Here is a 24,712-nt window from a genome sequence, read left to right as displayed (position 1 = left end):
ATAAGTACATATCTTTCAATAGTCACCCTAAATGTTAATGGATTGAATGCACCAATCAAAAGACACAGAGTAACAGAATGGATAAAAAAGCAAGACCCATCTATATGCTGCTTACAAGAAACTCACCTCAAACCCAAAGACATGTACAGACTAAAAGTCAAGGGATGGAAAAACATATTTCAAGCAAACAACAGTGAGAAGAAAGCAGGGGTTGCAGTACTAATATCAGACAAAATAGACTTCAAAACAAAGAAAGTAACAAGAGATAGAGAAGGACACTACATAATGATAAAGGGCTCAGTCCAACAAGAGGATATAACCATTCTAAATATTTATGCACCCAACACAGGAGCACCAGCATATGTGAAACAAATACTAACAGAACTAAAGGGGGATATAGACTGCAATGCATTCATTCTAGGAGACTTCAACACACCACTCACCCCAAAGGATAGATCCACTGGGCAGAAAATAAGTAAGGACACAGAAGCACTGAACAACACAGTAGAGCAGATGGACCTAATAGACATCTACAGAACTCTACATCCAAAAGCAACAGGACATACATTCTTCTCAAGTGCACATGGAACATTCTCCAGAATAGACCACATACTAGGCCACAAAAAGAGCCTCAGAAAATTCCAAAAGATTGAAATCCTACCAACCAACTTTTCAGACCACAAAGGCATAAAACTAGAAATAAACTGTACAAAGAAAGCAAAGAGGCTCACAAACACATGGAGGCTTAACAACACACTCCTAAATAATCAATGGATCAATGACCAAATCAAAATGGAGATCCAGCAATATATGGAAACAAATGACAACAACAACACTAAGCCCCAACTTCTGTGGGACGCAGCAAAAGCAGTCTTAAGAGGAAAGTATATAGCAATCCAAGCATATTTAAAAAAGGAAGAGCAATCCCAAATGAATGGTCTAATGTCACAATTATCGAAATTGGAAAAAGAAGAACAGATGAGGCCTAAGGTCAGCAGAAGGACGGACATAATAAAGATCAGAGAAGAAATAAATAAAATTGAGAAGAATAAAACAATAGCAAAAATCAATGAAACCAAGAGCTGGTTCTTCGAAAAAATAAACAAAATAGATAAGCCTCTAGCCAGACTTATTAAGAAGAAAAGAGAGTCAACACAAATCAACAGTATCAGAAACGAGAAAGGAAAAATTACGACGGACCCCACAGAAATACAAAGAATTATTAGAGACTACTATGAAAACCTATATGCTAACAAGCTGGGAAACCTAGGAGAAATGGACAACTTCCTAGAAAAATACAACCTTCCAAGATTGACCCAGGAAGAAACAGAAAATCTAAACAGACCAATTACCAGCAACGAAATTGAAGCGGTAATCAAAAAACTACCAAAGAACAAAACCCCCGGGCCAGATGGATTTACCTCGGAATTTTATCAGACATACAGGGAAGACATAATACCCATTCTCCTTAAAGTTTTCCAAAAAATAGAGGAGGAGGGGATACTCCCAAACTCATTCTATGAAGCTAACATCACCCTAATACCAAAACCACGCAAAGACCCCACCAAAAAAGAAAACTACAGACCAATATCCCTGATGAACGTAGATGCAAAACTACTCAACAAAATATTAGCAAACCGAATTCAAAAATACATCAAAAGGATCATACACCATGACCAAGTGGGATTCATCCCAGGGATGCAAGGATGGTACAACATTCGAAAGTCCATCAACATCATCCACCACATCAACAAAAAGAAAGACAAAAACCACATGATCATCTCCATAGATGCTGAAAAAGCATTTGACAAAGTTCAACATCCATTCATGATAAAAACTCTCAGCAAAATGGGAATAGAGGGCAAGTACCTCAACATAATAAAGGCCACCTATGATAAACCCACAGCCAACATTATATTGAACAGCTAGAAGCTGAAAGCATTTCCTCTGAGATCGGGAACTAGACAGGGATGCCCACTCTCTCCACTGTTATTTAACATAGTATTGGAGGTCCTAGCCACGGCAATCAGACAAAACAAAGAAATACAAGGAATCCAGATTGGTAAAGAAGAAGTTAAACTGTCACTATTTGCAGATGACATGATACTGTACATAAAAAACCCTAAAGACTCCACCCCAAAACTACTAGAACTGATATCAGAATACAGCAAAGTTGCAGGATACAAAATCAACACACAGAAATCTGTGGCTTTCCTATATACTAACAATGAACCAACAGAAAGAGAAATCAGGAAAACAACTCCATTCACAATTGCATCAAAAAAAATAAAATACCTAGGAATAAACCTAACCAAAGAAGTGAAAGACTTATACTCTGAAAACTACAAGTCACTCTTAAGAGAAATTAAAGGGGACACTAACAGATGGAAACTCATCCCATGCTCGTGGCTAGGAAGAATTAATATCATCAAAATGGCCATCCTGCCCAAAGCAATATACAGATTTGATGCAATCCCTATGAAACTACCAGCAACATTCTTCAATGAACTGGAACAAATAATTCAAAAATTCATATGGAAACACCAAAGACCCCGAATAGCCAAAGCAATCCTGAGAAAGAAGAATAAAGTAGGGGGGATCTCACTCCCCAACTTCAAGCTCTACTGTAAAGCCATAGTAATCAAGACAATTTGGTACTGGCACAAGAACAGAGCCACAGACCAATGGAACAGACTAGACAATCCGGACATTAACCCAGACATATATGGTCAATTAATATTTGATAAAGGAGCCATGGACATACAATGGCGAAATGACAGTCTCTTCAACAGGTGGTGCTGGCAAAACTGGACAGCTACATGTAGGAGAATGAAACTGGACCATTGTCTAACCCCATATACAAAAGTAAACTCAAAATGGATCAAAGACCTGAATGCAAGCCATGAAACCATTAAACTCTTGGAAGAAAACATAGGCAAAAACCTCTTAGACATAAACATGAGTGACCTCTTCTTGAACATATCTCCCCAGGCAAGGAAAACAACAGCAAAAATGAGTAAGTGGGACTATATTAAGCTGAAAAGCTTCTGTACAGCAAAAGACACCATCAATAGAACAAGAAGGATCCCTACAGTATGGGAGAATATATTTGAAAATGACACATCCGATAAAGGCTTGACGTCCAGAATATATAAGGAGCTCACACGCCTCAACAAACAAAAAACAAATAACCCAATTAAAAAATGGGCAGAGGAATTGAACAGACAGTTCTCCAAAAAAGAAATACAGATGGCCAACAGACACATGAAAAGATGCTCCACATCGCTAATTATCAGAGAAATGCAAATTAAAACTACAATGAGGTATCACCTCACACCAGTAGGGATGGCTGCCATCCAAAAGACAAACAACAACAAATGTTGGCGAGGCTGTGGAGAAAGGGGAACCCTCCTACACTGCTGGTGGGAATGTAAGTTAGTTCAACCATTGTGGAAAGCAGTATGGAGGTACATCAAAATGCTCAAAACAGACTTACCATTTGACCCAGGAATTGCACTCCTAGGAATTTACCCTAAGAATGCAGCAATCAAGTATGAGAAAAATCAGTGCACCCCTATGTTTATCGCAGCACTATTTACAATAGCCAAGAATTGGAAGCAACCTAAATGTCCATCGATAGATGAATGGATAAAGAAGATGTAGTACATATACACAAGGGAATACTACTCAGCCATAAGAAAAGGGAAAATCCTACCATTTGCAGCAACATGGATGGAGCTGGAGGGTATTATGCTCAGTGAAACAAGCCAAGCGGAGAAAGAGAAATACCAAATGATTTCACTCATCTGTGGAGTATAAGAACAAAGGAAAAATTGAAGGAACAAAACAGCAGCAGAATCACAGAACTCAAGAATGGACTAACAGGTACCAAAGGGAAAGGGAGTGGGGAGGATGGGTGGGTAGGGAGGGATAAGGGGGGGGAGAAGTAGGGGGGTATTAAGATTAGCATGCATGGGGGGGTAGGAGAAAAGGGAGGGCTGTACAACACAGAGAAGGCAAGTAGTGATTCTACAACATTTTGCTATGCTGATGGACAGTGACTGTAAAGGGGTTTATAGGGGAGACCTGATATAGGGGAGAGCCTAGTAAACATAATATTCGTCATGTAAGTGTAGATTAGTGATACCAAAAACAAAACAAAACAAAACAAAACAAAAAAAAAGGACTATTCCTGTGTGGTAACCTCCAATGAGTTCTACACAAGGGTATAAAGGGCATATACAAGTGTAGGCAAAGGGTCTGTTTGTGTTTATACAGAAATCAAAGCCTAATTGGGCTACCCTGAAAATGAACTAAGATACGATATGAAAGAGAACTTCCAACATCAGCACTCTCTGGAAGACTCATGCCAGAAGATGGTCATCAAGAAATTCCAACAAAGATCAATGCACTGCTACAGCTGTAGATGTACTCATCCCACCAGCTCCTGGACTTGCCATGGGAATGAAGGAGATATTTAAGCTGGCCTGTGCATACAGTGAAACAACAAATTTGACTGGATCTATACTGTTGGAACTCAACAAAGAATTAGGAGAAGTGCAAATTGTAGCGCTCCAAAATCTTACAACTACAGACTATTTACTGTTAAAAGAACATAAGGGATGTGAACATTCTCCAGGAATGGGTTGTTTTAATTTGTCTGATTTCTCTCAGACTGTTCAAGTTCATTTGGACAATATCCATCATATCATAGATAAGTTTTCACAAATGCCTAAGGTGCCTAACTGGTTTTGTTGGTTTCACTGGAGATGGCTGGTAATTACAGGTATGCTTTGGTTATGTAACTATACTCCTATTATGTTAATGTGTGTGCGCAATTTAAGTAGTTGCTTAAAACCTATACATGCTGAAGTTACTCTACAAGAAGATATGTCAAAGAAATAATCAATCTTCCCAGGTTTTCTGCCGCCTGCTACTTCTATAGCTTTTCTTCTTCCTTCCTAATTACAACCCTTAAATAGAATTTGTGCCTCATATCAAATTTACCCAGTATCATAATTCTTCCAAGTGGTAAAGATACCTCAAGACAAATGCTGGGCATAGAAGCTACAGGGCAGAAATATGCAAAGAAATAAAAAGCTAACCATTTCAAACAATAAGGCTTCTCTCTCACTTACCAACTTCACATTTCCCTGTATGGCCCCGGAAGATGACTGGTTAGCCAGAGACGGGTAAGATTCCTCAAGGGAGGAACAACCTAAGACAGGCACAGTCGCAGAGGGGTCATCAGGTGAGAAATTGGGGATCAACAGAGGTGAGGCTTAGAACCTCACCCCCCATTCTGAGAGAAATCTTCTGCATACGTGGATGTTTTATTGCCCTTGTCTAGCTTGGATTAACACATAGTCTACAGGCACACACCTGATCATCTACATTTGCTCTCTTACAACACTAAACTATGTTTTCTACCTTTATCTTGTATCTACCTACCACTTCAGCATTTTATTAAAAATAATAATAATAAAGAGAGAAATGTGGTATCCACATATAAATCAAGTATAAAAACCAAATGAGTATTCATATTTGAACTGACTGTTTATAGTTCATAATGCATGAGCAAAACCGAAAGTTTCTGTGATGACTGCCCTTGTACTGTTCACTATGTAACTTATTCATTATGTAAGAATTTGTTGTCCATGTAAGAACTTGTTTGTTATGCCTCAGAAGATTGGAGACTAACGAAAATTAGGCTTGGGGTGGATTAATGATTGTGCATTGAGCATTGACTCCCCTATACAGAATTTTATTGTCGTTAACAACCATTTGATCAATAAATATGAGAGATGCCCTCACAAAAAAAAAAAAAAAAAAAAAAAGGACAGACTTCCAATGGTAAAATAAATAAGTAACCGGGATGTAATGTATAGCATAAGGAATATAGTCAAGATATTGTAACAGCTTGGTAGGGTGATAGCTGGAGCCTAGAATTATGTATATAAATGTTTTATCACTGTGTTGTACACTTGAAAAAAAAAAAAAAAGAAAATTATGCTTCTATGAACACTGGTAGATCATTATCTGTTTGAGCCCTTGTCATCAATTATTTTGCATGTATACCTATGAGTGGAACTGCTGGATGACCTGGTAATTACATGTATAACTTTTTGAAGAATTGTCAGTTTTCAATAGCAGCTGTGCCATTTTACATTCTCACAAGCTATGTTTTAGGGTTCTTTCTCAACATTTTCACCAACACTACTTATTTTTCTTTTTAGCCATCCTAGTAGTGTGAAGTGTTATCTCATTGTGGTTTTGATCTGCATTTTTTCATGTGCTTATTGACCATTTATGTATCTTTTCAGAGAAATATCTATTCAAGAATTTTGCCTATTAAAAAAATCAGGTTGTCTTTTTGTTGTTAAATTGTAGGATTCTTTATATATTTTGGGTATTAGTTACTTATCAGATGCATGATTTAGAAATATTTTCTCCCATTCAATGGGCTTTTTCCTCTCTTGTTAATGTCCTTTGATGCACAACAGTTTAATTTTAATGGCTCAACTTATGTATTGTTTGTCACTTGTGCTTTTGGTGTCATACTTAAACCATTGCTAAACCTGAGTTCATGAAGATTTTTCCCTAAGTTTTCTTCTAAGAGTGTTATAGCATTTAATTTGTAAGAGTCTTATAGCATTAAAATTTTGATCTATTTTAATCTACATTTGTATATAGTGTAAAATAAGGGCCCAACTTCCTACTTTTGAATATGTATATCCTAGCACCATTTGTTAAAGACTGTCCTCCCTCAGTGAATGGTCTTGACAACCTTGTTAAAAATCAACTGACCATAGATGAGAGGGTTAATTTTTTTCTCAAATGTCTAAAATGCAATAATAAACAAGCACATCTGCATTATCAAAGAACAAAAAAAAAAAACTTGACATCATCAATTTAACCAAATCTTTGTAAATGTTACCAAGTTTTTTAGATATAAACTTCAATCCCAACAGCAGATTATTACCCACATTTTTGGATTTGAAAAAAACAGAAGGTGAGACACAAAGAAGTAATATCCAAAAAGTCACAGTTAAAAGAAGACAAAGCCAGCACTGAAATGGTCTATCTGATTCCAGAGCAGAATTTATAGCCACCATGCCCTACTGCCAGAATTCCTAAGAGAACTATCCTACCAATAAGACTAGAGTGTCCACCACATATAGTGATGTTAAGGAGAAATGAATTAGATTTCCAAATCAGAATGTCCAAACCACAATTTTTCTGATTGTTTTTCCAAGAGTGAGAACAAAATCTCTCTTCTGCATACCTCACAGCCCAGCTCTTCCCTGTCCCAACTCAAGGGTCACCTTGTGCCAGGAGCCTTCCCTAACCCGCTGCCCATCAGACGTGGTTGCGAGGTCCACCTCTGTGTTCCACAGCACTCTGGATTGACCTCTGCTGCCATACTCACCTCACTGCATTATAAGCTTCTCTCTCTTTTTCTCTCTTCCATTGGACGATGGGCTTTCTGATGTCAGAGACTATGGGCCATTCATCCTTTGATCCCCAAGGACTAGTGCTAGTAATGCACCACCTGTAACTGACTGGTAGGAGCAGGGGTGAAGGCTCCAGGGAGAGTGGGGAAAGGGACCTTACGGATGCTGGAATCTCCTGGAAACACTCCCCCCTGGAGATCCTGCTTGGTCCTGGACAGGAGGGCCCCTCCTTCAGCCTCCACGATCAGTCTACATCCTTTCCGTCAGTATCCCACACCATCCATTTTTCTGGTCCCTTCTGGTTCCATGTGGAAGGGTCACTGTGGCAGAGGGAGAGAGAGCAGGAGGTGGCATATTGTCTCTTAAATGTCTCTGTGCCACTTGTCAGACCTAGTCAGATGGCCCTGCCTAGGCTCCAATCTGGGAAGTTTACTTTTCCCACGAGCCCACAAAGGAGAGAACTGGAAATGAAGCCCTAACAAAGCCACCACAACCCAGAATTCAGACCTTTTCCTTCTTTGTTCCTTTTGATTGTGCAAATTAATCATTAGATTACTTTAGCTAGGTAGCCACTAAGTGAAGAAAGATTCATTGATTATTTAGAGGAAAACTTAAAAGAAGCATCTATCTACTTCTCTTCCTTCTTGAATAAACCACTATGATGCACATTTCCTCACAGAACTGAGGAGAAAGACCTTGAATTAAAAAGGGCAAAGACTGAAACTGGCCTTTGACTGGGGCGCTGAGAGACTCTGAAGAAACACCAAGTGTCATGATGAAATGAAATGCCTGGAGCCACCTGACTAGGACAACGAGTTTAATAAATAAAAGGCAGAAAGATAGTGCATGGCTTAATCTTATATATCACTTTAGTACTTACCAACTTTTTTAAGGGGCTGGGGTCGTTAGACGTTCTTTTGTTATTTTGATAAAATAGAAATAGCATATAATTCATCATTTTGACCATTTTAAAGTGTACAGGGTACTAGTATTAAGTACATTCATGATATTAAGTGCAGTCATCATCACTTCCTAGTTCTAAAATTTTTCATCACCCAAATGGAAACACTGTATCCATTAAGAATCACTGTCCATTTCCCTTTTCCCAGACACTGAAAACCCCTAATCTGCTTTCTACCCTTATGGATCTACATATCCCGGATATTTCATATAAATGAGATTATACAGTATGTGGCCTTTTTGTATGGCTTCTCTCACTAAGCATGTTTTCAAGATTCATCCATGTTGTATCAAGTATGAGTACTTCATTCCTTTTCATGGCTGAACAATATTCTAGCATACGGATATACCACATTTCATCTACCTATTTATCACTTTATGGGCCTTGGAGTTGTTTCCACCCCTTAGCTATTCTGAGTAACATTGCTATGAACATTCCTGTACAAGTTTTTGTTTGAATATTTGTTTTCAATTTTGGAGGATACATATATAGGTGTCAAATTGCTGAGTCATATGGTAATTCTGTTTAACTGGTTGAGGAGTCTACAAAGCTTTCTAACATGCATTATTATATTTAATCTTCCCAGCATCCTTGAGCTATGTCTTATTATCACCATTTTACAGATGAAGCTCAAAGACATTAAGTGAATTTCCAAACTGAGTTTTGACTCACCACTCCACAGTAAGCACTTTATAAGACCACAGTGAAAACCAATGTGAGACATATTTATTCTGGATATATTTTTTTCTTCACCTTAAAAATAAGATGAATCTTAAAATAGTACATTCCAGAATAATGATATAATACCACAGACTCCAGGATAAGGGAATCCGTCTTGGCTTCTCTATTCTCTTACATGCTTCATTAATTTAATATTTAGGTCACTGGTTTTATTAGCTTGAAGGAGCTGGCACTATAAAAAATTAAAAACAGTCTAAATAAAAACTAGACTTGTTGCATATTTACACACACAGAAGTGACTCTTCCTGTCCCAAGACATAGAAATGGTGATATGATTAGCTAAGCTGGGATATGCAAACTGTTACAAAGTGACAATGTGAAGAAGTGGGTAATAGTGGAGAAGGGTGGAAAGATCAAATCTATAGCCAAGAGAACTTCACCTCTTGCCTTGCTGCAGACAGAGTCTAGCTAACATATCCTGAGTGACTTCTGAAACCTGCCATTGTAACATTTGGATAGTTTTGATGGTCCAGCTCAAAATCAGCAATTTCTGAAAACAATCTCCTTCTGCCACAGGGTCACCATGGGAGAAGGCAGGGGATCCAGAAGCTAGGTTTGCATTTTGGGACCCTGACAGTTGGTCTCAGAAGATTGAAACTGGGGCAGCCTGGGCCAATCAAATTCTCTTGCCTAGAAATTTGAAATTGGAATTCAGAAAGTAAGCTAGTCTCTGCATGAAGTCAAGATCATGATGTGAAAACAGGGCTGTGGAGCAGCTGTATTCTGCCCTGTGAAAAAAGGAGTTTATAAGAAGTACACAGAAGAGAGAATGGAATGAAGCAGTGGCACAAAAATAGAAAGGAAGGAAGAGAGATGTCTCATTTCTAGGTTCAATCCCTTCCTGAGGACTCAGGAGTCTGTGAGAACCCCAATACTCCTGCCATAAATCCCAGTTGGTTTAAGATGTGTGGCAGACTAGCCAGCTGTTTACCAAGCCATCCCCTGTCATTCTGGGCATAGAGCCAAACTGCATTTCCAACATCCTTTCATTTAGTTGTGGCCATGTGACTGGGCCCTGACCAATAGGATGTAGGAGGAAGTGATATTCTCTACTTTCAGGCTTGGCAATAAAACCTCCCCCATGATTCTCCACTAGCTCTCTTTCCCCATAGGTCATTGAGGTGCCAACACCAGGGGTTAATAGCAAAAGCCATGTGTTGAAGATGTCAGAGCCTCCTTAGCCAAAGTTCCTGAAAGAATGCTTGGAGCAGCTCAAGAAATACATTTCTCTTGTGTTAAGATTTCACAGAAATTTCAGGCTTTATGTGACACAACATCAAGCTTTGTCTGAACTAATGCAAGGTAGTTTCAGTAGGTTTTTCCTTTAAACCTGCCATCAAAGAATCTTAAAACATCACACCTCCAGCAGCATCTCTTCTCATTCAGTTGCTGCCTGTTGAAATGACTGAAGAAAGTGGGCCAAACACCTCACGTGCCAGGCCCTGGAGTCTGCAGCAGGGGCCAGAGGTGAAGGAGTCAGTCTCCAGGATGCAGAGCAAGCCTATCTCAGGTGACATCACACACCTAAACACACTGCCCTTGTTGACAGATATCCTTTGAATGCTCCACCACTTCTGAGAGGAATCAGCCACCCTCTCAGTTTCCGTATGTCTGTGCAAGCTAAAAACAAAAGCCTTTCATGTAGAAACTTGGTGTTTCTATTGAAGTCAGTACTGAAACGTGTTTCCTTTCCAAATGATTCAGGCAGATTTCCAAGATGGCCAAGAGCACCCTGTTCCATTATTGGAGTTCTGGCAAGGGAGGGACTGACCAAAGAAAATGGCTTTATCAAAGGGCTATTGACAGCTGCTATGTCTTTTAAGTATTCTGAAAGACAGGCTTGAGAGCAACAGTTCTGTATGTGCAATATACATATTTCCTGCTTTCCCCATCTGAGCAGTAACTACTGTGCAAGAGCAGATTTAATGGAGTCATAAGGGCTATTAACAGACCATACAAGGCAGATCCTTCTTGGCATTATTTTACAACCTAATTGGCTGTCTGGTCAATAAAATGTCTCCAGAAAAGATGCTCTAAATGCACTGGAGCTCATTTCAAGCCCAAGTGCTTGCTTTAAATGGCATGTAGTTTTTATATTTAAACTAATAGTCTTCTTCATCTGCAACATGTCCAAGGTTGAAGGTGTGAGAGCTTAAATTCAGAGGAAAGAATGAAAATATCTTACCCTAAGGTCACTGTATCAGTGTTTCAAGAACAGGAGAAGCCTCCAAAATGTGAGGAAATATTAGGACCTCACTGTGGGCTCTTTTGTTTAGCATCTGTGTGGAGGTCCTGGGAGAACCTGAACACATAAAATCGACCATCAACGTCCCAACTGAAGGCCTTCTCAAGCTTTTTTGATGTCCTACTTTACCTAAAACATACCATTTGCTCTTGCTTAAAACACACACACACACACACACACACACACACACACACACACACACACACACACACACAATTTCCTAAGCTAAATGTGTGAAAGATCACAAACTTAAACAGAAAGTGGTCCTCCCCATCCTTTAGGAGACCCTCTGTCCTGGTGGTGTCCTGTGGTGGTGGGAAGAGGTGTAACTTCCTCAGCACCTTTCCTTGCATCTCAATACTGTGGTCCACAAAGCAGGGTGAATGGGATGGAGGAGGCCCTCAGCAAGATCATACTCAATTTCTTCAGTTTTCTACCTTCATACTGCGCCTTAGAAGACACAGGTAGCCTCATATAATTACTCATTTAATATTTACAAGAAGACTATGAAATAATGATTATAATGCCTGGTTTACAGATTTGAAGATGAAATAAACACAGATTAAATATGCTACCTTCAAAGGCTGTATACCTACCATGTAATTAGCTCCTATTTAAAATTGTGGCATTATATTTGCCGGTTTCAAGTGAAAACATATTTGGAAGCCATCGTAAAACTGGTGGTTTATTTTTGCTTATTTTGCTTACTAACTGAATTCTGAAAAAAAGTATTGGACAGATCAAGAATGTATCAAAAATATCAAGAATGTTTATACTCTGAATTCTTCAGATATGGTTGAAGTCATAACTCCCTATTCAAACTCTAAGATTCTTGAGAATAAGGACTGTTTGCTGTTCTTTGTTGTCTACTGCTTCTAAGAAACAAATAAACATATGGTGAAGTGACTGAATCCTAGATTCCTTCTTCTTTTCTCCATCAAGTCAGATGGAAGTAGAAAAAGAAACACATTGATACCTAAATAAACACATCTACATTTAACACAGGATTTGAAGTAGTAGGAATTATTGTTCACTGGAATTTGCTATTTGGCCTTTCAAATGAATTTCCATCCTTTTAGAAACACCTGAGGGAATTTAAAAAGAACCATTTTACACCACTCCACTTATTCCCATCTCCCTCGTCCTCTGATGGCTTGTCTGTCTAAGAATCTTCCTCTACGTTCTCCAGTCCTTATTGATCTCCCTTGCACGTAGATGCTTAAAACGCTCGTGTTTCCCAGGTAAAACACATCTCCACTCTGTAGGTATTTCTGACATTTCAAAATAGCTGCTTTGGGAAGGGAAAAACCCTAGAACTAGAGTTGAAGCCCTGGTTTCACTACTTAGACAATGAGGGCACTTGTTACTAACGTCTCTCTAACTCAGTTTCCTCAGGGGTAAAACAAGGATCATGTTTTAAAATTCTGTATCTTCCCACAGTGCCTGGAAAGTGGTTTTTCAATCAGTTCTTGGTTTGACTGATTCATAAAGCGATTGATAAAATTCTCACCAATAGTAAAAATATTGCAGACCCCACAAAATTCCATACTACAGAGTGGATGGCCTATGAAGTGTCCTTTATGTGGCTAACATTTTAGCATGTATCTCCTAGATGTGGTTTCTTGTCCTGATGCCCACGGCCCTCATTCAGGAGAGCTATGTGTGCCCTGAGATTGTATTACAATTACACATGTGCATTCACATGGGTTTTTGAGGTCAAGGCAAGGAATAAAGACCAGAAGTGATGAGAACCACTGTTCTTAGATACTATGAAGCAGGAAGTAAGAGGGTGGAAGAGCAAAGGGGAGGGAATAAGCAATTCAAGGCATGAAAGAGTTGCTGAGGGATGTGGTGGAGGCAGGATTGCTAGTCAAAGCAACAGTGGGTTGGATGCTAGCCCAGCTCTGGTATGCATCAACTAGTCCCTGACCTCCCTCTAATTGATCTAACTAGTCAGCCTTGCCTCATTGTCCACAATATCCCCAATTCCCACCACAGTGCCTGGAATAAAATAGGCATGCAATTATTTTCTGTTAAGGATTTCTTTGTTTTCTTACCTGCAAAGTGAAGGAGATTGCCCGAAACTGTCTTCATGGTTCCTGCCAATTAGAAAACTGTCACACTGGAAGCCCACTATGACAGAAAACCATGGAAGCTGCCTCCCAGCCTTGGGGAGAGGGATGGGGGTAGGAGGCAGGGTGGGATTCAGGGTGGGATTCAGCATCCTGTTTCAGCCTTTCACCTAACAAACTGGCTTCCCAGTGAACCTCACCTCCAACAGTCATTCCAGCAAGATGAATTTTATTATTTTGGTTATTATTCTCTTAAGTAGGCCCCTAACAACTCCTTAAGACTCCTGCTTTCTTTGGGGCTTCTGACAAGGGGCAGGTAACAGAGACAGCACATTAAAAAATCAGTATCAGATGAGGAGTTACTCCTCCCACAGCCAGGCTTTTTAACAGGCCTGAATTTAAATGGCATTCCTTTCAAGCCCATTTCCTTTATCATTATTTGAAGTTTCAAAGAGCAATCAATGTCAAGGATCTAAGTGTTGGAATACAGGAGATCTCAGAAAAGCAGTTAATCATTTTCTCCTACAGATAATTAACCACTGAAAAAAGTTCCCTCTACTGAGATCTGGGAAAATATCTCTGAACCTTAAGGTGCTTTAAGAGATTTATGTGTTCAAACTACCAGCCAGGCTGCTGGGCTTCGTGTTGCTGCATCAGCAGTGGTGATGGCTTTGTACTGGACGAGTTTCCCCCTGCTCCCCCTTCTTTCCTGGCCCGGCCCCACAGCGCATCAGCTAACCTCTTCGCAACAACAGTCTCCACCACACTATGGCTCAGGGCCGCCCCGCATCATGAAACAGTCTCCCAGGTGTACACAAAGGGGCAAGAATCAAGCCTACAAACTTTCATTAGGCTCTCCTCTGAAAAAATACAAAACAATGGAAATTTACTTTAGTACTGAAATGATAAACACTGCCGCACAAAGGTGTTGGTTTGACTAAATACAGGGAAGTTTCTACCAGTTACAGCTGTTGGGAAATGAAATAGGATGCCTTAAGGGTCGTCTACTCCTTGTAACCAAATTTGTTCAAGTGGAGCTCTTCGGTCTGCTATGGATGTGATTCCCATGAAAAATGGGGGGCTCATTTTTCAGGGCTTCCAAAGATTTGGGATTCTTCCCTTCTCTGATGTAGATATTTATTTAATTTGTTTGATGCCAATAATATGCAAATTTTTTAGACACAAAGAGACAGAATTTTGCATAGTGTTTATCTTCTAAAATTCAATGCCAAATATATTTACATTTAGCCTGTCATGCTCAGTCTTCTATAGGACCCTTCCGCCTCTGAGCCTCATAGCCAGTGTGATTACATCCATGACTATGCAGATGAAGGAATCATAACTTTAGTCCCATCATTTACCCCAAAAGAGAGAAGGTCTCACATAGTTCTACCAGGGCATAACAAGCCCTACTTGGGAATTTTCCCAAACTTCTCCCATAAATGTTCTGTTTCCTCTTAAGGAAGAAGGGAAATGAACAATATCTGTTGAGTGCAAGGCAATATGCTAACAGCTTTGGATACCTTCGTCTCGTTCATTCGTTTCATTCATAATAACAGCCCTTTGAGATAGTTTTAGTACGTCCGTTTGACAAATGAAAAGTCTGATATGCAGAGAGCTTAAACAACTACAAAAGCCAGAATTCAGACCTACATTTATATGGCCTTGAAAATTAAGCCATTCCCCTATGCTGTAATTTCACACCTCTGAAGCTCTTTGCTCAACTAGACCAGTGCTTTTAAGCCATGTCACATAAAATTTAGCTATCCTACTAGTAAATCACTCTAAGCATTGGTGTTTTTAACCTTCTTTTAAAAAAGTCTTAAAACGCTTAGTGCTAGCTCCTAATGTTTTTACTGATCCTCCATATAAATGGCAGTATGTGGCCTGAAAGTACATAAAATGAAAACTAAGTCTCTCAGAGATTTTGCTCTTATATTATCCTTTGAGGAGCCGAATGCCTATGATGTTGGAGTCTCTTGTGTTCAAAATGTTCCTCCAGACCTAACTAGAACTCTAGTCTCTAGAAGTGTGATCATAATCCAGGAAAAGAAGACCTGTGTTTTAAGTTAAAATGTGCATCTTTACTTTAACCACGAAATTATTTTTTAATAGGTTTTGCAAGAAAGAAATCACTAGAGTACAAATAACCTGTAGGAAAAAATGCTTTTTTCCCTGAAAACCGAAGTGATAAGAAGGCAATAGTGCAAGCAGCGAATTGTTAATAAGCATCTCCACTGCAGAAAACTCATCCACATCAATCAGCTCTCGGAACCGGTGCCCTAAGAGAGAACTGACATGAAATTACACAAGAAGTTATGGGGCTCAAGACACTGAAGCTCTTCTTGGGAAGAAAATCATCTTTCATCTTCAGCTGACCCCATGAAGGGAAAGGGTGGAATAAAACCAGGGAGATGAGCATCTGAGGGATTGAGAGAGGGTGTTGGTGTAGTGGGAGGGAGACGAAGATGTATTTTTGAAAAGGAACTTCTGCATAGATTCCGCTGAGGTTAAAATGAATGCCTCTTATTCAGCTAGTATTTCAGGAGCCTGTGAGCTCCTCATGGGGGAAATGGTGCCCGGATCAATGATGTAGCATCGGCATGGCTAGTGGTAGAACAGAGCAAGATCCATACATCAGACCAGACTCACAGATAGTTTTGAACATAGGATCTCTGTTCTTTTGCTGGCTGAAGACTCATAAATTTAAAAGAACTAGTGCTGGGGATTGAGAACCAAAGAAAAAAGCAATGGGAAATAGAGAACATTCAGTGATAATGGTCTTGATGGTATTTGGAGGAAAGTTTTTGATATTCTCATCTAAGGCATTAGGAAAAAGAAGCCACCTGGCCCCTATCTCATACCATGTACAAATGTTAATTTAAGAAACTATGATGCTTTAGGGGAAATCGTAGAATATTTTGTGAAAAATGAAAAATTCTTTCTTGGATAGGACACCAAAAGTACAAACCATAGAAGTACAAGACACAGACCCAAAATTATGTGTATGCCTTCCAATGCAATGTCCAGTTCAAGCTCCCCTCTTCTCCATGAGCCCTTTTTGTTTTGGACACACACACACACACAATGATATCTCCCTTCTCTCAATTGCTGTTGCAATTATTGTCTGAGTTGTTTACAAATTATCTCAGAGTGCTATCATATTTATTGTGTACAGTCATTTATTGGCTACCAGCAGTAGTGTACTGGTAAATGTTCAGCAACCAGATCTCTAGGGGTAAAAGCCCTGAGAGGTAACATTTGCCAATTTCTGTGGTGTAAATACTCCACCCTGGCCTATTTCAAGCCATCAACATGAAGATACTAGCCAAAGAGTTGGGACGAGATCCATACAACTGGAGTGAATGTGAACCAGCTCATTCTAAAGCTTTATTTTAAGTTTAAGAAATCAGAGTAGACATTTTCAGAGTGTTTCTCCAATAACCATATCTTCTTCTTCTTCTAGAAATAGTCTTTGTTTCCTGTTTGGAACCCATCTCTCCCTCATCGTCAGTCCGTAGTCCTCAGGTGAAGCTCTTCACCCAGCTCAAGAGTGCATCACATGATCAAGACCAATCTACATACCATATTTGAAAGGGATAGAGGGAATAGATTAAAGAAAAAGAGGGGATGCGAACTCAATAGTCTCAGCAGATTTATTGCTGAACCTGAGAGGGCCCCCTCTGTGCTGGCCAGCAGAACAAAGGAAAGAGGGTCTCTAACAGGTCAAGAGGCTTTTTATGGCCAGGGTTTATGGTGCGCTCTTTGAGGGGAGAGGTCAGGGGAAAGGTGGCCTTGTGGCTTGCTGACGTGTCCTCCGGAGAATGCTTGTAGCCTAGGTAAGATGACACCTAGGTCTCTCTGAGATGGTGGGTGGGCTTATTTGAAAGGTGGTACTCAGGACCGGATTCTATCAATATTCTTTAGCCACAGTGAGCAGTTCACAGAATTATCATGTGATCCAATGAGAATAATATGAAGCAGTGAGACCGTTGCTTAAAATACTGAGGCAAAACTGAACATTTGTTCTTGGGAACTTGAGCCAAAGAGAATATAAGATCTGGAGCTGTTGGTTTCTGCATCTTGCCACCACATGGAGCCTGCGAATGATCCAAATTCAATAAAGAGAGAAAAACTAAATAATGATGACAATATTTGAGCCCTGAATTTGGAAATGTCAAAAGCAAAACTTCAGCTTTAGACCTTTTGTTTATACAAGCCAATAACGTTCCTATTTCTTTAAACCAGTTTATGTTGGGTATTCTCTGACATACAGCAAAAAATTTCAAACTGATACCGAACATACCCAGATTGATATGTGCCCTATATTATTAACACATCAGGAAATATTAGCAGCAATGTATAAAATGATAATAATTTTTTATTAAACATCCTTTTGGAAGTTTCTTATGAGGTCCAATGTACACTTGTTGTATGTCCTAGTTGTGGTAGGTAGAATCATGACACCCCCCCACCACTACCACCAAAGATGTCCATGTCCAAATCCAGGACCTGTGGTATGTTACCTTATATGGTAAAAGGGATTTTAATGGAAACTTGAAGCTGTGAGTCATCTAAGGATCTTGAGATGAGAAAATTATCCTGGGTTATCCAGATGAGCCCAAATATAGACATAAGGGTCCTTATAAGAAGGAAACAAGGACAGAGTCACAGAAGGAGATGAGGGCACAGAAGCACAGGTCAGAATGATCCATGGCCACTAGCCAAGGAATACAGGTGGCCTCTAGAAGCTGGAATAGGCAAGAGCTTCCAGAAGGCACACAGCCCTGCTGACCCAGTTTTGACTTCCAACCTGCAGAACTTAAATGGAATAAATTTATGTTATGTTGTTTTAAGTGACTACATTTATTAATAATTAGTTACAGCAGCAATAGGAATCTAATAACATAGCAATCCCACTTCTGATATTTTACCCAAGAGAAATGAAAACTGATACACAAACCCAAGCACTTGTGTGCAATGTTGATGGCCATTTTAGTCACACACTGAAAACAACCTAAATGTTCCTCAACCGTTGAAGGGATAAATCACCTGGGTAGTATGCAATCCAGTGGACTACTGCTACTCATCAAAAAAATAAGAATGACCTACAGATGACCCTTGAACAAGGTTGGAGGAAGGGACACCAACACTCCCAACCCCACAGTTGTATAAATTTGACTTCCCAAAACTTAACTTCTAAACAGCCTACTATATATAAAATGGGTCAATTAACCTCAAGTGCCACAAAGAGTAGAAAAGTAGAAGAGAATTGGCACCAATGGAGAAAAGAGATCAGGCAGAGTGAATGAACTGCTGTTACTGGCCCCTGCCAGGATGACACCTGCCAGCAGGTAGATGAGGCCTGGGCTGGAAGGTCCCGCTTTGAAGGTGCAAAGATTTCCTCCTTCTTCCTCTGAGTTACCTGAGCACCTCTGCTCCTCTACTCTGCTCAGCTTCTGGTATTCCTAGGAGGCCCAGAGGCAGCCAGTTAGCTCAGCTGGTGTTGTTAGCACCAAGGTCTCAGGCTTAATCCCCATACAAGCCACTACTTACATTTTTCCATTTCTAGCAGCCACACCACCTGTGGAATCTGCAGCCTTACATCTAATCACAAATGTTGTGTGTTTATTTTTTTTAAATCTGTGTATAAGTGGACCTGCCTGGCTCAGACCTATGCTGCTCAAGGATCAACTGTATTGATACACACCACAAATGGGCGAAATCTCAAATTATTATGTTAAATGGAAGAAGCTAGATTCCAAATATTACATACTTTACAATTATAGTTATATGGTATTTTGGAAAAGGCAAAACTGTAGGGACAAAGAACAGATCAGTGAATGACCCTGGTAGAGGTTGGGGAAAGAACTGATTACCAAGGGACAGCACGAGGGATCATGTTGATAGTCTCAGAGCTCTGTGCATTATCAAAACGCAGAGATCTGTGCACCAGAAAGGGTGGATTTTATTGCACATAAGTTAGAGAATAAATAAATTGGTCAGCAGTTAAGAAAAAAGAAATGTCTGTATATTTGACAGGCTTGAATGCTGGCATGCAAAAATGCTGTCTAGAGTTGCTTGCTATGTTAGTCTCCATCACATTGGGTGAGGCTTTCACATCTAACCATCTTTCTTTCCCTTCAACCCTCATTGCTCAAATAACTAAACAACGGTATAAAAACGTGCTAAGCTAAAAATCCAGAGTGTCAAAAGGCAAGTCCCTGGAAAACACAACGTCTGTGGAAGTGGAGCCAACAACGACTCGACTACTCCTTTAAAAACACGACACTTAAGCAAACTTTGACCCGAAGTTGTTACTTGGGTTTTTGTCCCTATAATTCCCTTACTAATTTTTAAAAGGCAAGCATTTCCAGTAACATTGTGTTTAAAGCCCCCAAAATAATACCTTTTTTGGTTTTCAGATTTCAAAACTTTGACCCTTAGTGCATCGCCAGAGGAAAAACACTGGCTCTATCTTTAAAAAGAGAAATGGAGTGAAAAGAAGAGCAGCCGGATAAAAATGGATGCAGTGAGGGGTGGGGGCCAGGGTGGTATATTTCTCAGAAACGCAGATAGATGTGTGGAATGTGAGTAGGTGATCTCAGGCATGCGGAAGGCAGACCCTTCCTTCTTCATGACCCAACTTCGTACCATATGATGCAGTAGACATACAGCTCATCTCCTTCACCGAGTGGGGCCACAGCTAGACAAGAGGAAGGAAAGAAAAACACGAGGAAAAAGAGCGATTTTTCCAGGATCTCAGAAATGAAGCTCAGTGTTTCTATACCATCTTAATGGGAATAGGAGACACCAAGCTCATGTTTTTTCATGAGTTCCCAGTGTCTAGTGCATGGAGATATTTCTGTATTAGTCATGCCGCACACCAAAGAAATAAAAGCACTGTCTGTATTTATTCTAATGCCAGATGATAAAGAATCTTAAATCCATCAGATTCTTAGAGAATTCCAAGGTGCTCTAAGAGTGATCCAAATTTAAGCCATCTCAAGGTAAACAACAGTTAAGGTTATGCCTCTTCACTAATTCTTGGCTCAAAAAAAACAAAACAGAGCACCCTGTTCTAACTGAGTCATCTTGAAATCTCCAAACAGAATTCATCACCCCCTAATTCTATAAATAAGACATTACTTGTATTTCCTCCCTACCTATCCATCTCTCTTCTTTCCCGCTAAGAAAAAAATGCACAGAAAACTCATCTCCTGCCAAGATTTCTGTGTTAATACCTACCTTAGGTTCTTCCCTCAGTACCTACACAGGTTTATAGACAGCATCGACTCATTTTTATGGTAATCTAGGAGACTGCAGGTCATGTAACTGAAATTTCTAAATTAATTCATTCATTAAACAATTAGAGCACTCATTTCTGGGCTGTACCATGGCAACAAAGAAACCTAGAGTACACAAACTGTAGTGAAGCTTATTCTTTTAACTTCTTAAGAAGAACATTTGGGGGATGAAAAACTTGTGCCCTACTCTCTGATGTTCACAGACTGGGAACCTGTGAATCAGACAAACAAAACACAGATTAACAAGAGAAAAGGCATACAATTTGATGAACATGTTCTGTGCAAGAAAAGAAGTGAAACTCAAAAAATTGCCTGACTCAGGAGAGTATATTTCATTCTAACAAAGGAAAGGGTGGCTGGGGCTTCAATGGACGATACATTGCGGGAAAGTGTCTAGAAAATGGATGGGGGGAACTAAGGGAAAATGGGGTTATTTTAGGAAGGTTTGTTTATGCAGACTCATCTAATCTCAGCTGGACTGCTGGTCCCCGGTGATGAGGCTCTCTCCTCTTCCTGATACGGGGGAGGAACACCTTCACAGAGGGAAATTAATGCCCTGCTTTTAGGTAGAAAAGGGGAAGGCAGAACACTCTTCCTGCATCTGCTGATTCTCAATTGCCTTCAGTTCAGGGTAACCCTTATGCCAAACTGGCATATTTTGGGGTGGCATATCCTGATCCCCTGCAAAAATCTTTCCAAAAGATACTATACACATACAAAACATAATTTAACTTTTCCCAAAGAACAAGTTCATCAATGGGAACCCATTAATCTACTGTATAATAATACAGATTAGCTCTAATTACTCACTTCTCCCTTTCCATAGAAGCCATGTTGGAAAACAGAAAGAATATAGAAATCAGCGTCTTACAGATTTTGGTGGCATTATGGAATTTCAAGTAGCTGTGTGACCCTGACCATGTTTCTTAACTTCTCTGAGGTTAGTGTTTTAATCCGAAAAGCAGAGCAATATGTTTTCCTCCCAGAAATGCTCATTAAAACTGTATAGGTAATACTTATATCATAAAAAGTAGTAACTAGAGAATACAGCATGTTGATTGAGTAGGTCTTGGTTCATGATGCACTCTTGTTAGTGGGCTTATTTAAAAATTTTAATAGACTATCAACAAAAACAGAAAGCATTTTTGTAAGGTTTCAGATAATTCTGAGGTGTTTAGAACTGCTTATGTTTATACCAAATGGCCCTAGAATTTTCTCCTCAGCTTGCTTTAGTGTCTATTTCTTAAGGATTTTGTACTTTTCTTTCGCTGCCCAGAAATTAGCTGCTCACTTGCTTTGGAGGTACTTACGGTTGATTGTACCATTTGTCTCAGGTCTTCGCAAGAGGCTATGCATGCATGTCCTTGCCATGGCTGCATGGTAGAGAAAGTACTTCCCCACCACTTGACTTTCAGTGTGACCACATGCTCTGATTTGACCAGTGAGATATTAACAAATGTTTTGCAAGCAGAAGTTTGAAATGTACTTGTGTGGTTTGACTTGTTTACTTGCATTCCAGCCTTTACCATCAAAAGACTAAGACTCTAGCCGCTTGCCCAAGAGTAAGAGAAACAAGAAGCAAAACTTAACCCAGCCTGGAGCTTGGAGCCAAACCTAGTTTAGTGCAGCTGCACCCCAACAAACATGTAGATGCATGAGTTAAAAATATATGCTTATTTTTAAAGCTATTGGATTTGGTGTTGTTGTGCATCTTTATTTTGGCAGTAGCTAACACAGTTCCTCAAATCTTTTAAGTTTTATCTCATTGGATAATTACACTTCTCAAGGACAATAAATTCTCACTATGACCAACATGGCAGCCTCTACCAGGCTTCTTCCTTCCTTTCTGATTATTCTAATTGCTAGGAGATTTTTAAATACATACAATCATGTGGGAATTGTGTGAGGGTTAAATCTTAAATAGGTCAAAAGGATAGTTGGAAGCAGCACTGTCCAATAGCAATATGATGTGAGTCAAATATGGAATTTTAAATGTTCTATTAGCCACTTAAAAAAATAAAAGGAAACAGTTGAAATTCATTTTAATAACTAATGATGTATTTTGTTTAGCCCAATATGTCCATGGTATCATTTCAACATACAATCAATACAAAACCTTTAATGATTCATTTTTACATTCATTTTTTTCCATACTCAGTCTTCAACATAGTGGGTCGATTTTACGCATAGCACATTCAGACTAGCCACATTTCAAGTACTCATGAGCCACATGTGGTAACAGTTATAATATTGTACAGCACATGTCTGCAAGGTTTTCATAAATGAAATGGATAGACTTTTGTGAAGAATTTTACTGACCAGCTACTGCAACCACTCAAAGCCACCTTTTTTTGTTGGCTTATTTCTGGACAACTGGCCAATCTCCCTATGCATAGACGCTTGCGCTCAGCAGCATTCTCCATTCTAACTTCAAATTTGCATTCATCCATTATTTTGTCCACATTTTAATTTTCATTACTCTCTTAATTTCTCCAAAAAACAGTTACCATATCATGGTTGTTTCTGAACTTTGTTCAACACGATGTGAAATGAGATGTTATATAAGTAATATATAGTTACTTCTTGTGCTTTTCTAATACTATGCCTTGAACCTAAAGTATGTCTCTCCCCTTCCTCCTCGATCCCCTTAGACTATGTCCTCCAACCCACAGTTTAAATGCCATCTGTAGAGTCTTTTTGGCTTTCCCTCATCCTACCAGCATCCCTAGACTTTCTCATTTGTTTTCTGAGTCCTCAGGAAGATTGTGATTTCCTCCAGGAAGTAATTGGCTTCAATTTCCTTTGTATTCAAACAACCTAAGGTATCCTATCAAGCACTGGGTTCTTTAGGCAAATGGAGGCTCAGTGATTTTCATGGGTTGACTGATTGATAAATTAGTGGCAATTGCTTATAGGGTTCCCAATGAGGTGCATGAGCATCATCTATTGTGTTCCAGCCCTGGTTACTTCTGAGTTCAGCTCAAAACATTGCCAGGAAAAGTTTTCACATGCCCTCACTATCCATAGCCCAACAATTTTCCTGTGAGAGACACTTCAATTTTCTCACTCTTAGCTAAACACTGCGTCTTGTCAGGGGAGTACGAATGGCATCCACCTCAAAAAGGCTCAAAAAGTTACTCAATAGGAGTCGTTTTTAATATTCCATTTTAGTTTAATTTCAGAAGGTTCAAAACCTCATTTATTTCTGATTATTTTTAATATTTTGGCTCAGAGATTAACATTATGTTTCTATCTCTCCTTTCCTTTCTTGATATTGCGGTCTCTAACCAGCCTGCATTGGTTAAAACTCTAACTAGAAAATAAAAGCATGAGTAAATTATTTTCAACATGGCTAAGACCAGACTATCTTCATAACAAAATTCCTTTGTTAATGAGTTTAAAATAATCTCAATAATTTTTCTATGGAGACTGGTAATATCATTGGAATTATAATGGTTTCATATTTTTTTCACAAAGGAGAAAATTAATGTTTGATAGTGATTTACACTTCCCCCCAGATTTAGCATAGATCTATGCATTTTTACCAACCAAGCTCTCCATTGAACATAATCTTGTATTTGTGCAGTGGTAAGATTGTGGGATGAATATCTAGTGTAAGAGACCAGTCCAAATGCTCATAAAATAAAAACTATTTGAGTTTGAAAAAAAAGAAATCAGGCTAAACCAATCAGAAATCATCCAACAGAGCCACAAAAAATCAGAGTGGATAAGAAAGTAATTGAAGATGCTAGGATTTTTTCTTTTTTTTACCGTTTATTCTTTGGCCTAATTTGCATAGATATTTTTGCAGAAATATTTTTACTCTTATTTCTTGCAAGATGATTTTCATATCTCATTTAGAGTCATAGTACAAGAAAGGAAGACTCAACAGTCAAATAAAGAAGTACTGTGAAGCTGACAAATTTTTGGCC

This window comes from Manis pentadactyla, chromosome 3 (genome assembly GCF_030020395.1).
Source record: "Manis pentadactyla isolate mManPen7 chromosome 3, mManPen7.hap1, whole genome shotgun sequence".
NCBI lineage: Eukaryota > Metazoa > Chordata > Mammalia > Pholidota > Manidae > Manis > Manis pentadactyla.
Note: the sequence above shows the minus strand (reverse complement) of the source record.